Source organism: Copadichromis virginalis, linkage group LG2 (assembly GCF_057382275.1).
Source record: "Copadichromis virginalis isolate Kocher_CV1m ecotype Utaka linkage group LG2, C_Virginalis_male_GT1.1, whole genome shotgun sequence".
Classification (NCBI taxonomy): domain Eukaryota; kingdom Metazoa; phylum Chordata; class Actinopteri; order Cichliformes; family Cichlidae; genus Copadichromis; species Copadichromis virginalis.
In genome coordinates, this window is record NC_140619.1 from 30,973,601 (window position 1) to 30,986,010 (window position 12,410).

General features: G+C 39.2%; 1 protein-coding gene and 1 pseudogene across 19 annotated transcripts in view; both read left to right on the top strand.

The window, feature by feature from the left end:
• LOC146717655 (protocadherin alpha-C2-like) overlaps nt 1-12,410 on the top strand; it is a 214,921-nt gene that overhangs the window by 85,649 nt on the left and 116,862 nt on the right. The window lies entirely within an intron of this gene.
• Nucleotides 9,370-12,285, top strand: LOC146717660 (protocadherin alpha-3 pseudogene; annotated as a pseudogene).

A 12,410-nucleotide genomic window follows, 5' to 3' on the forward strand; every position in this document is an offset into this window, starting at 1 on the left:
TGTGCAACTGCAGGCTCACAGAAAATGGCTGACACATTTTGTAAGCTTGTTTACTCTTTCTTTTGTTATCCCCCAGTTCTCTGTTTTTTTGCTCAGCCTGGTGTTCGTTTTGGTTTGACTTGGTTGCTAACTGCTATTACAAAGCTTAGTTGAAGCTATACAATCCTTCCTTGCCGCTGAAAACATAGGTGGCCTCTTTTCTCAACTCTACCTCCTCTTTCTCAATAAACTGGAGCTATGAGCTGAGTTTGTTAGAAAACCTTTTTCTCTCTCTTCCCTATGGCTGTAGTAGGGACACGTGAAGCATAGCCAAGTCTAGTGTTGTTTTTCAAAGCCAGAGGTCCTAGAGGAAAAATATTAATAATTTTGCCTGCATATGAATCCAAAGTAACATTTTTTCAGCTTGTTGCTGTTGACTTGAGTTAAATACTTCTTATACAGGAGGATGAAGGATGGGATTACATGAACAATGTTCTTAGAATTTGCATATTGCTATTCAATTTTGTTAGATTTAAGGTAAGGATGGGTATTTTGGTTAATGTTAGGGAATATTTTGGTCATCGCATTATTTCTTCGGTTTGTTCGCGGTCTGCATAAATAATCATTATGCTGTTCACAATTACTATTTTTCCTGTTTTCAGGAAACAATACATTTAACAATAATGTGTTTCATTTATTATTTTGTGGGTCATAAACCTACAGCTATCCCTTATTTGGGGGAAATGGCTATCAGAATTTATTAATTACATTTGTTTCATGCTTTTTCATGCTTTTTGCTATTTACATTTTATCAAAATGATTGGTATAAGTGTTGTGTTCAGTCAGACATTACCTTTCTCATTATTTTGTTTTTAGTCACAAAAGCATGTCACTCATTCAGAGACTATGAGCCTAAGGGCCTTTAAAACATTAATCTCACAAACTGAGCAACAGCAGCTGTACAAGGGCTAGTGCAATAAATTTCTTATTTATATTATATTATAATTGCAGTACCACATAATTGAGACGTACCATTAGTTTCAAAAAGAGTGTTACTGTGTACCTCTGCTTCAATGCTGATAGTGTGTCAAATTACGTTAAGGCTTGATTTTATAGTAGATAGTGAGATCAGGTAGAAAGGGATTTAGCAAACAGATGAACTCAGTCTTTTATGCAGACCAAAACTCACAGTAGATACTGGGCCAGATAATCTATGCATCGCATTACAGATAATGAAGTGAGAATCTGCTTAATGGGAATGAGGGGAGCAAAGTTGTGCAGAGACAAAAAAAAAAAAAAAACGTGATACCAACATAACAAAATGTGTTTATTTTGCTTGTTAACAGACTGCTATAAATGAGGTGCTCATGATAAGGCTGGAGTGTAATTTCTCCCTAAGCCCTTTACTGCCCGATTTTTGTCACTTTGCTTTGTCCTAGAGCAGAGAACTAAAGTAATGAATTATAGTGATAATGCTTCTAATAGAATAATGATAGAAATAGACAGAAATTGTGAAATGGCATAAAAATACTCAGTACTTTGTAAGCAGTATATTAGAAACAATTCAGTGTAAACCTGCAACACATGACCTTTGTGAAAGCATCATGTTAGATCTCCTTGCATTATATAAAAAGCTGTACTTTTGGCAGTTTGTCATGCCAAATGTTTAAAAGTGCCAAAATATTGCTGCTGTTGCTTTAGGTGTTTTCAAAAGAGAATTCCTATCCAAGCATTTTTTCATCTGCTATAACTGTCACTATCCCCATTTGTGTTGGATTAGGGCTTCTGTAAAGTATGTAAAGTAATAATTCTACTATGTTGGTCCTCCAATATGATTAGGTGGAATCATCTTAACGATGCCATGAAGAGCAGCTTTGAAAGACAGCAGCGCATAAAATAACCTAGGATTTCACTCAGCTTTAAACTTCAGGCTAATGGCTAGACAGCATTATTATTATTATTATTATTATTATCATTATTATTATTATTATTATTATTATTGCTATTATTATTATTAGTAGTAGTAGTAGTAGTAGTAGTATTATTCATGCATCCATTCTCTTCCGCTTATCCTTGTCAGGGCTGTGGCTGGAGCCCATCCCAACTACCATGGGGGGAGAGGCAGGGTACACACTGGACAGGTCACCAATCTTTCGCAGGGCTAACACATAGAGATAGACAACCATTCCCACTCACATTCACACCTTTCGGCAATTTAGAATTACCAGTTATGTAATTCTAGCTGTCAGTAGCTGACATCCCCATCTAACCCAACCTCACTAACTGCATGTCTTTGGACGATGGGAGGAAGCCGGAGTAGCCAGAGAGAACCCGCACAAACACAGGAAGAACATGCAAACTTCAGACAGAAAGGCCCTGGCCAGGTGGTGGAATAAAACTCAGACCTTCTTGCTGTGAGGCAACAGTGCTAATCACCATGCCACCATGCTGCCACCATGTTGTTTTCTTTAATCTGTTATGTATTTGCTTTGTCCTTGACTTTAAACTTTGCATGCTTATACCCACTTAAAAAGATCTGTCCCATTGAATTATTTTTTAAAGCTGCATATATTGTATGCTAAACATATGGTATGAGAGGACTGTGAATTCAACTTTACAGTCTGTAAGAAGCTGTAGTTTGTGTTGCTGTTGGATTGTGCTGAACAATACAGAGGCATGTTGTTGATATTTAATCTGACAAAAAGGGCCTGACATATTAAAAAAACAATAGCCACATATATAAAAAAACACAGTTTCAAAAAGGCAACTGAATTGAGTAACACTAAAGCAGAATGCCATAACAATAATGAAGGTGGCATTTATGTCAGCAGTCATGTATCAGTGAGTCTTAGACAGAAAACATGTGGGGAAACATTAAACTAGCAAGTGGCAATAGGTTTTTTCTTCCCTCACTGTTTAACACTCCTCAGCCAAAAACACACATGCATGCAAACTAACATGAACACTCAAACAATATGTGACACTTAGAGCAGATCATTTATATCCCTATCATCACATCTTAAGAAGGAACATTATTTTTGCTGCTGCACAAGTAGATGTTTAAGTTTTGATGTTAATGAGAGTGGAAATTGGTGTTTGTTATTCTCGGTAAACGGAAGTATGCTTAAACGATTTGTAGGCAAGTTATTATTTTTATAAATAGTTATCTTCATTTCTGTGGAAAGTGGAGCAACCTCACAGAACCATCTCAGTCATTTCTCAGTGTCAGATTCTCTGCAGGCCAGCGCTCTCCTCTATAATTCATTCTTTTTTTATGCTCTTCCACCGAAGCTCTGCCCTTCGAATGCGCCTCTGAATGATGCATGTTTCATGCTGCATGGCTATTAAGAACGTAAAAATAGATATTACACAAAGCTGAAATGGTGTGCAGGTGTAATGTGTGTGTAAAATATATATGACACATTTAAGTATGGATAAATTATGCCTTGCAGCTCTTTGTGTGTAAATTGTGTACAGTAGAAATGTCCGATGCTTGCCATATATTCTGCATAATCTTTACTTGTTTTGATTTGTAAATGATAGAAGAATTTCTCTGTTTTCTTCTCCCTTTTCTTTGTTTTGATATGTATCAGGCTGGATGAGATTGTGCAGGTATTGTTAGACTCAGTAGCTGACATCGGCATCTTCTTTCCCATCTGGGACAGTTGACATTTTAATTTCCGCAGGCAGAGGAAATGTGTAGTAGACACACAGCCTGTTAGTGTATCTTTAGCACTGATACAATTTTGGAAGTGTGTGACGGTGCTAATCTAATTTAAGGCTTTATATCTTTGCCTGCCTCTGATATCAGTCTATGTCTGTCTGTGGATATGGAAACTGCAATGGAGAACAAAGAGAGTGATTTTTTAAAAGGCTCCCCCTTGTGGCAACAAGTGGATATTACCAGCCTGTCTAAATATCAATGCATTCAATTATTTAACGTGTTACCACTCTGCATGTGGTAGTATATTGAATGCTATTTTTTACTGAGTTTCTCATGCAGTATTGATCTGCAGATAGCAGGTCTGTCCCCAATTTCCAGCCATACCAAAAGCAGTACACTGACCTATTCCCCAGTGAACTGTTTGATTGACAAATCTAGGTTATCCATGCATATAAAGCTAGATTTATTCTTAATCCCACTGAGAATTGTTTGAGTCAAGCTATTTCAGTGTGTGAGTGAGGGAGAAAAAAAGAAAAGAGGAGGAGATGACAGAGACAGACTGTACCAGATGCTTTCTGTGCTCTATGTTACACTCCATGGTTGAATTTAATGTATCACTGTGGACAGTGTGAAACAAAATATGATTTTTAATCAAACACAATCCTTTTTTTTTTAGTTTATATGGTTGTGTTTAAATGCCTTGTCCTTGGCTTATGTACTGACTGCTCATAAAGAAGGGTGTGGTGGAGGTAGAGGGGGAGGCAGGGTGGGGCATAGACAGGGGCTGCATCTGCGTCACCATGGGTACCAGAAGGGAGATAGTAAATCAATTCTGGGTGCTTTCTATAACACTGCCTTTGTTGCTAGGCACAATACTGAGCCAATCACTGTCCATTTCAGCCACAGTGACCAATCAGATTTCTGTGCTACCTTTGCTGTTACCAAAGCCTGTTGAAGCTCCTGTTTATTGACAGCTTTGATTGATGCTCTGTTTTTGCAAAGTAATCCATGGCTGTTTTTCTGCTTGCACAACCAGTTGCTGAATTACACATTTTAAAATTTGAGTCACAATGCTGAACTATATGTGAATGGAATTCATGCTGTCTCTCATACCTTTTATATTTCTCACTCTCACACCTCTCTCACACAAACCACACAAACCACACAGAGCCTGATCAGCCCTTCATGTATTTGAACTCCAGACTGCAATGTTGCCATTCATGCTGTGCAGATGCTTGTGAATCTGTGATAATTAGATACAGTATCACAGATTCAATAACACATCGTCTTTGATCAGCCCTGCTCTGCACATTAGTGATCATTTCCTAACTGATCAAACTTATGGAGGTTCTTACACTAAATGAAAACATTGCTAGTGTAAATAAATTGTTGAATACATTAAAACATAAAATGAAGAGTGAAGTTTTTTTTTACATTTTAAAGCAAAATACACTATATGGAAAATGTTTTCTAAATACTAAATAGTATATGGGATCCTTAATCCTTAGGGATTAATAAAGTATGATGATTATGATTATGATTATGTTTAATATTTACTTAGTTGATAGGTCACTATACTGTTTTATTTCCCCAGCAAGTCTGTGATAAATCATGACACACAATAATCACACTGTAGCAGTGGCAGGATGTTGCTCCTGTATGTTGTTTTACAGTAGAGTAACTAATTATGTGATTTTTGGGCATTGTGCCATTGTTTTCCAAATGAGTGAACACTGTGTTCTATTGTGTTGGTGTGCCTCTCAGGGCTGTGTGCATGCGTATGTTTGGGCATGCTCCATATTGCTGTGTCCCGGTTTTGATCTTGCTCATGTTTCCGCGGACCCGCCCCTGTCCTACTTAGTCCAGAAACCAGTGAAGGCAGGCACAGATTTGGAAATAAATGATTAAGTGGTAGTTGGTTTTAAAACTAGGAGTGATTCATCTTTTCTTGCATCCTTCCTCTCTTTATTATATTAGTCATAGATTATTTCACAAATTGTGTAAGAAGGTAAACAGCTGATTGCATGCCCAGCTTTCCAGTACATAGATGTTATTACAGTTACGCTGATATGCACATAATTGTATGCACAGTTCTCTAGTAAGTGGATATTATTCTATATAGTGAATTTACATCTGCATATGTCAGAGCTAAAATGCATATAAGATCATTGAAAAGTAATTTTTCCATTATTGTATTATATTACTCTATTGCAATAGTCAAGTGCTGGATAATTCATATCACGCCTGCTTTTCTGACAATAAGCAGACACTGCATATTAAATGGGCCCAGTGCATAAAGTGCACAAAGTGAAAAGGATTTGAAAAGTAAAAAGCATAATATAGTAGTACTTATACACAAGGAGTAGGTTGCCCTCTTGTGTCATGATGAGATACATGCCACATAAAAACCCCACTATGACATTAGTATCTCATCATATGAAAAGGATGTAATGTGCAAATGGCAGGAGGGACTATGTGTGTGTGTTTGAGGTCTCCAGAGGCCTGGCACCAAGAAGGTAGGATGTGCATGGCTGAATGCAAAGGTCAGGCTCTCTGAGGGTTTGTGGGGGGTGGAAAGAGAAGCAGACACTTCTGTAAAAGTGCTGTGACAGTGAATGTGCCGCTGCAGTGCTACATTACCAATTACAACTGCAGCCCTGCACAGTCTGGTGAGGTATGCGCAAGAGTATGGTTTGTGTGTGCTTGAGTGAGTTTGTGTGTGTGTGTGTGTGGGGGGGGCACAAGCAGATAAAATGTGGAAGTAGATATGAAATCTAATTTGTCATTTTTGTGCTATCTGACGCATTCTGAAAGCTAAACACACAGGCTACTGCGTTAGTGTGTGTGTGTGTGTTCACATATGCATTCATGCCTGTGCCCAAGATGGCGTTGCTATGGAGATGAGAGCTGTGCAGAGGGAGAGAGGAAAAGTGGGGGTAGGACTCGCCTAGAAGCATGTTTAGATCACACCCTTCCCCTATCTACTCACACACACAGATCAACAGTACAGTATACATCCTTAGGACACACACACACACTTACTCATAAACACGCACACAAAACCGATGGCTGTGTGAAGGCATGAGATGATTACATGCAGGCAATGTGGTGGCTGTACTGTATGTGGTAGTATCCCTTTAATAATGCAGTGAACACACCTAAAGCAGTGCTGCTGACTGCTTCCGCCCCTGCAACCCCCTCCCTTCACCTACCTCTCACTGCTTTATCTGACCCTTTCATCACACTGCCAGTGGTGATTCTAGTTTCACCTCTAACATTATCGTGTTATGGGCAAACAACAGACAGAGAAGAAGGTTAAGTACATGTGTACTTAACCACTAGACTTATTTTTAACATCTCTCATATTTTAGGTAGCAAATAATGTAAATTTTTCTATACAACAGTTTAATCACTATTAATTATTCAGAAGTTTCAATTATTATACCCAGAGGAAGAATGACTTTTATCAATGCATGCATGCATCGGTTTTAAAAACAAACGCACACCTCTCTCGCCTATGGGGTGCCACAGCATTCTGTCTTGGGACTGTTACTGTTTCTGTTGTATTTAGTCCCTCTTCTTCAACTTCTTAGCTCTTTTCCGAATATTTCATATCATTGTAATGCAGATGATATTCAGCTTTATATCTCTTTTAGGCCACCTGATGTTTCTAAGCTTCAAAGCTTCAAATCCTGCTTAGATTCCAGCAGAGATTGGATGGCTGATAATTATCTTCAACTAAATACTGATAAAACTGAAGTCATTGTCTTTGCTCCTGAGAAATTTGTTCCCCTCGTGGTTAAAATCTAGGCCCTCTTGCTTCTTATATTAAACCCTCCATTAGGAACCAGCTCTGACGCTGCACACGCACGTTAAATGTTTGGTTCGCTCTTGTTTTTACCATTTAAGAAATATTGCTAAGCTTAGTCCCATTGTGTCACACTTCGAATTGGAAATGATTATTTATGCTTTTGTTTCATCTCATTTAGATTATTGTAATTCCTTGTTTACTTGCTTAAGTAATGCCTTCCTGGAATGACTGCAGGGTGTTCAAAATGCTGCTGCTAGGCTTCTGACAAAGTATCCCAAATGCTCCCATGCCACTCCCCTGCTGATTCAACTGCAATGGCTCCCTGTCAAGTTCAGGGTCCATTTAAAGATTATAATCATGACCTATAGGGACCTGCACGGTGTAGCTCCAACTTACATCAGTGATCTTCTTCTTCGTTATCGCCCCAGCGGGTCCCTGAGGTCTTGTGACCAGGGCTTGTTGGTTGTCCAGCATACACGGTTAAAAACAAAAGGTGACAGAGTGTATGTATCAGTGGCGACCAGACTCTGGAACTCACTCCCTTTGAGTTTGAGAACTGTGGACTCAGTCATTTCTTTTAAAAAGCAGTTAAAAACTTATCTGTTTAACTTGCTTTTGGTTGATTTTGTTTGTTTGAGGTTGGTCTAGGTGTATAGGTGTTAAAAATCAATTGTTATTTTTGCATTACTGTTTAAACAACTATGTTTTGATGAACTAAACATTCTGCATGTTTCCCTAATTAACTCTATCACCGAATGAAGAGGTGTGGATGGCCTTATGGATATGCTCAGTAACCCACCACTAATTCCGGGGTGTATTCAGAGCTGCTGGCTAATATACTGTGTTTCATCTATGTGGAACTAGGTTTTCCATAATTACAGAAGCCATGGATTTGTTTCTTTTAAAAATGTATTGTTTGTTTAGAATAAGAAAAAAAAAGGTGTTCATCCTCTCACTGGGCAGCAAAGAATACCAAGTGTGAAATTTATGGAACATTCATATGTGTTTCATGGTGACTTTAGGAGAATGATAATCCAGACTGAAGTCCTGTAAAGTCAAAGTAGTGTAGTCTGGCCCTAAAATAAACCATGAATAATTGAATTTCATAACGGGTTGCATAATTGCGATGGTGGATATGTATGCATTTGCTTGTGTATGTTAATAAACCACAAGAGCACTATACTCTCTCTTCTATACTTTACCTACTGTTTTCTATTACATGCATTAGGAAAATGAACACACAGATCATCCTATGTGAGCCATTATTATTATTAATATTGTCTGTGGGGGCTGACAGATGATTGTAGTTGTGGGATAATATTTTCAAATCAAATCGTGTTTTCTGAGGAATGGAAATAGGGCAGGAGTTTCTGAATCTAGGGCTTGGGATTACAAACAAGCTCATGACTACTGTCTCTGTGGAAATGTGGAGTAATACTAAAATGCACCAAAAATACAACACGAGAAGCAGACACCCCCTCCTGTGCTCATATGTGCAGAAGAATATAGGTACGATTAAATATATTTATTGCCCAAAAGGCTGAAAAAGAAAATTTCATTAAAAGATAAATAAAGAAGCCATTGATGTGGGTGCAGAAGAAGAAACTGTACTATTTTTTATGGTTTAGGGAGGGTTTGTTTGTTTGTTTGTTTTTTACTGTTTTTGTTTGTTTGCTTGCTTGTTTGTTTGTTTTTACGCACTCTTAGGGAAAAAATACATACAAATTTGTAGACATGATAAAACTTGTGGTGCAATTCACACATTGCTATATAGGCATGGCTGAATGCTAAAAATTTCAGGCAGCCTCCAACTTTTTATCCGTTTATTAAGCTCACATTAGTAGTTAATAGAATCTACAAATAACTCTTAAATTGAATGGAACAAAGAGGTTTAGTGGAAAAAGGTAGAGTAACGTGGGATGCGATGTATTTGATACTATCACTTTCTACAAGGACACTCATTCAGGTGTTGTCCATGGTGCAGAGAAGAGTTGTTCCGATTTCTGATGTTAAGCTTTTCAGATACCTTTGGTGTGACCTGATGGCTGCAGGAGAAGCAACTGTTTTCACTGGCCTCTGCATTGCGCTCTTTTCACCACGTGGCGTCGCTGTTGGTCCATTAGTTACAGCCCTGCTCTTTAATAGAACTTGGCCCCTCCCGTTTACAAGCGATATGAACGATTTCTGTCTTTGTTATAAGACTCAAACGACGGTGGAACAAACAGAATACTACAGTCAAAAAGCTCCCTGATCGTCCATTCTTTCCTAAATATCTGAATGCCACTGGAGCTCAAATTTATGCTTTGTTCACATTGAACAGAGATGTCGCCCTTTAAATTGAGCTATTTTGGGATGTATTTGTGCCTTTTTTTACTGGATGTTTACTGGCAGACTGTGGCTGGGCAGCTCTCCTATTCAATCTCAGAGGAGGTAAACCCGGGGACTCCTGTTGGGAATATCGCTAAGGATCTAAACCTGAATTCACAAGAGTTGGAATCTCGTATGTTTCAAATCGTTACTGGATCAAAGAGAAAATTTTTCGAGGTAAATCTAAAGACTGGTGTTCTGTATGTCAGTGAGAGAATAGACAGAGAGGAGCTCTGCTCGGAGGAACTAAAATGTCCAGTAAGTGTAGAAGCCGTAATAAATAACCCATTGAAGCTTTATCGTATTGATGTAGAGATCTTAGATGTAAACGACAATGCTCCTTTGTTTACAACCAAACTGCAAAATTTATATATTGCAGAGAGCACATTGCCTGGAGTGAAATTTGAATTATCCGAAGCAACTGATGCGGATATGGGGAAAAACGGAGTAAGCACTTACAAATTAAGCCAAAATGAAAAATTTTCGTTGGCCGTGCACAAAGCAGGTGACCGTGTGTCTGCTGAGTTGGTGCTGCAGAAAGCCTTAGACCGAGAAAAGCAGGCAGTCATCACTATGACACTGACAGCTGTAGATGGAGGGACCCCACCGAAATCCGGCACCTCGCAACTCGTTATTAATGTATTAGACAATAATGATAATATTCCGATCTTTAGTGAATCCTTGTATAAAACAAAAATTCCAGAAAACATTCCACTGGGGTTAAAGGTAATCACAGTGAACGCCACTGATGCAGATGAGGGTTTAAACAGTGAGATTGTATATTCGCTGAGAAGCAAAGACCAAGATCACGTACTTGATATATTTGAAATTGAACCTCAGACTGGTGTCATTAAGGTCAAAGGGAAAATAGACTTTGAAGAGAGGAGGGCTTTTGAGGTACGTGTTGTGGCCAGTGATAAAGGGCATCCTCCGATGTCCGCTCACTGTAAAGTGCTGGTAGAAGTGGTGGACTTAAATGATAATGCTCCTGAGATCACGGTGACGTCATTACATAGGAAGGTAAAAGAGGATGCTCCTGTAGGCACCGCAGTTGCACTTGTATCTGTCCTCGATAAAGACGGTGGAAAAAACGGTGATGTGGAGATCCAAATTAAAAACAAAGCGCCATTCAAACTCGAAACTAACTACAAAAATTATTATTCGCTGTTAGTTGATGGACCTCTGGACAGGGAGAAATTCTCTATTTACAATGTCAATATAATCGCTAATGACAAAGGGATTCCACCACTTACCAGCACAAGTGTAGTTTCCATACACGTTTCTGATGTCAATGATAATGCACCTCTGTTCACGGAGGCCGTAATTGATGTTTATGTGAATGAGAACAGTCCAGTGGGAGCAGTCATTAAAAGAGTGACTGCAACTGATGCAGACATAGACCAAAATAGCCAAATCAGCTATTCATTGTTAAAAATTGGCAATAACCAGCTGCTGTTATCTACAATGATTAATATCAACTCGGAGACAGGAGATATAATCAGCCTGCAGTCTTTTAACTACGAGGAGTTAAAAACATTCCAGTTTAAAGTTCAGGCCACAGACTCTGGTGTTCCTCCGCTCAGCAGCAACGTGACTGTGAACGTTTTACTCCTCGATCAAAATGACAACAGTCCTACGATTCTCGCGCCATATTCTGAGCATGGCTCCGTTAATAGTGAGAACATCCCCTACGCTGCTGAAGCGGGATACTTTGTGGCAAAGATCAGGGCTGTAGACGCAGACTCTGGATACAATGCGCTGCTTTCTTATCACCTGTCTGAGCCCAAAGGAAACAACTTGTTCAGGATCGGAACCAGCACCGGGGAGATCAGGACTAAGAGGAGAATGAGTGACAATGACCTCAAAACTCACCCCTTGGTGGTCTTGGTCTCTGATAACGGAGAACCCTCCCTGTCAACTACTGTGTCTATTGATGTGGTGGTGGTTGAAAGCACGGCTGAAATCCAGACTCCGTTCAGACATGTGCCTGTAAAGGAGGACAGCTTCTCGGATTTGAACCTGTATCTGTTGATCGCCATTGTGTCGGTGTCCGTCTTCTTTCTGCTCAGCCTCATCACTTTAATAGCAGTCAGATGCCACAGGACAGATGGCACTTTCAGCAGGTACAGCGCCCCCATGATCACCACCCACCCTGACGGGAGCTGGTCTTACTCTAAAGCTACTCAGCAGTATGATGTGTGTTTCAGCTCAGACACGCTCAAGAGTGACGTAGTGGTTTTCCCCGCCTCGATTCCACCTGTAGATGCAGAACTGATCAGTATTAACGAAGGAGACACTTTTACCAGGACTCAGACTTTACCTACCAAAGAAAAGGTGAGTCCATGAAATTTTAAAATACTTGCATATTGTCATTCCTCGTCATTGCAGATTAAACGGTACCATTTTTTCTTATCTTAGCATGGTGTATCTTCTGATTTAAACTAGATTCCAAATATATATATGCTTCAGCTTTAAAACGTTTAGTTGTGCCAATTTAATAATATCCATCATTTGGACAGCAGTGCGTTCATGTAGCTGTCCATGGTGCTGGTGTAGGCATTCTAGCATATATAAAAATGTGATCTGAAT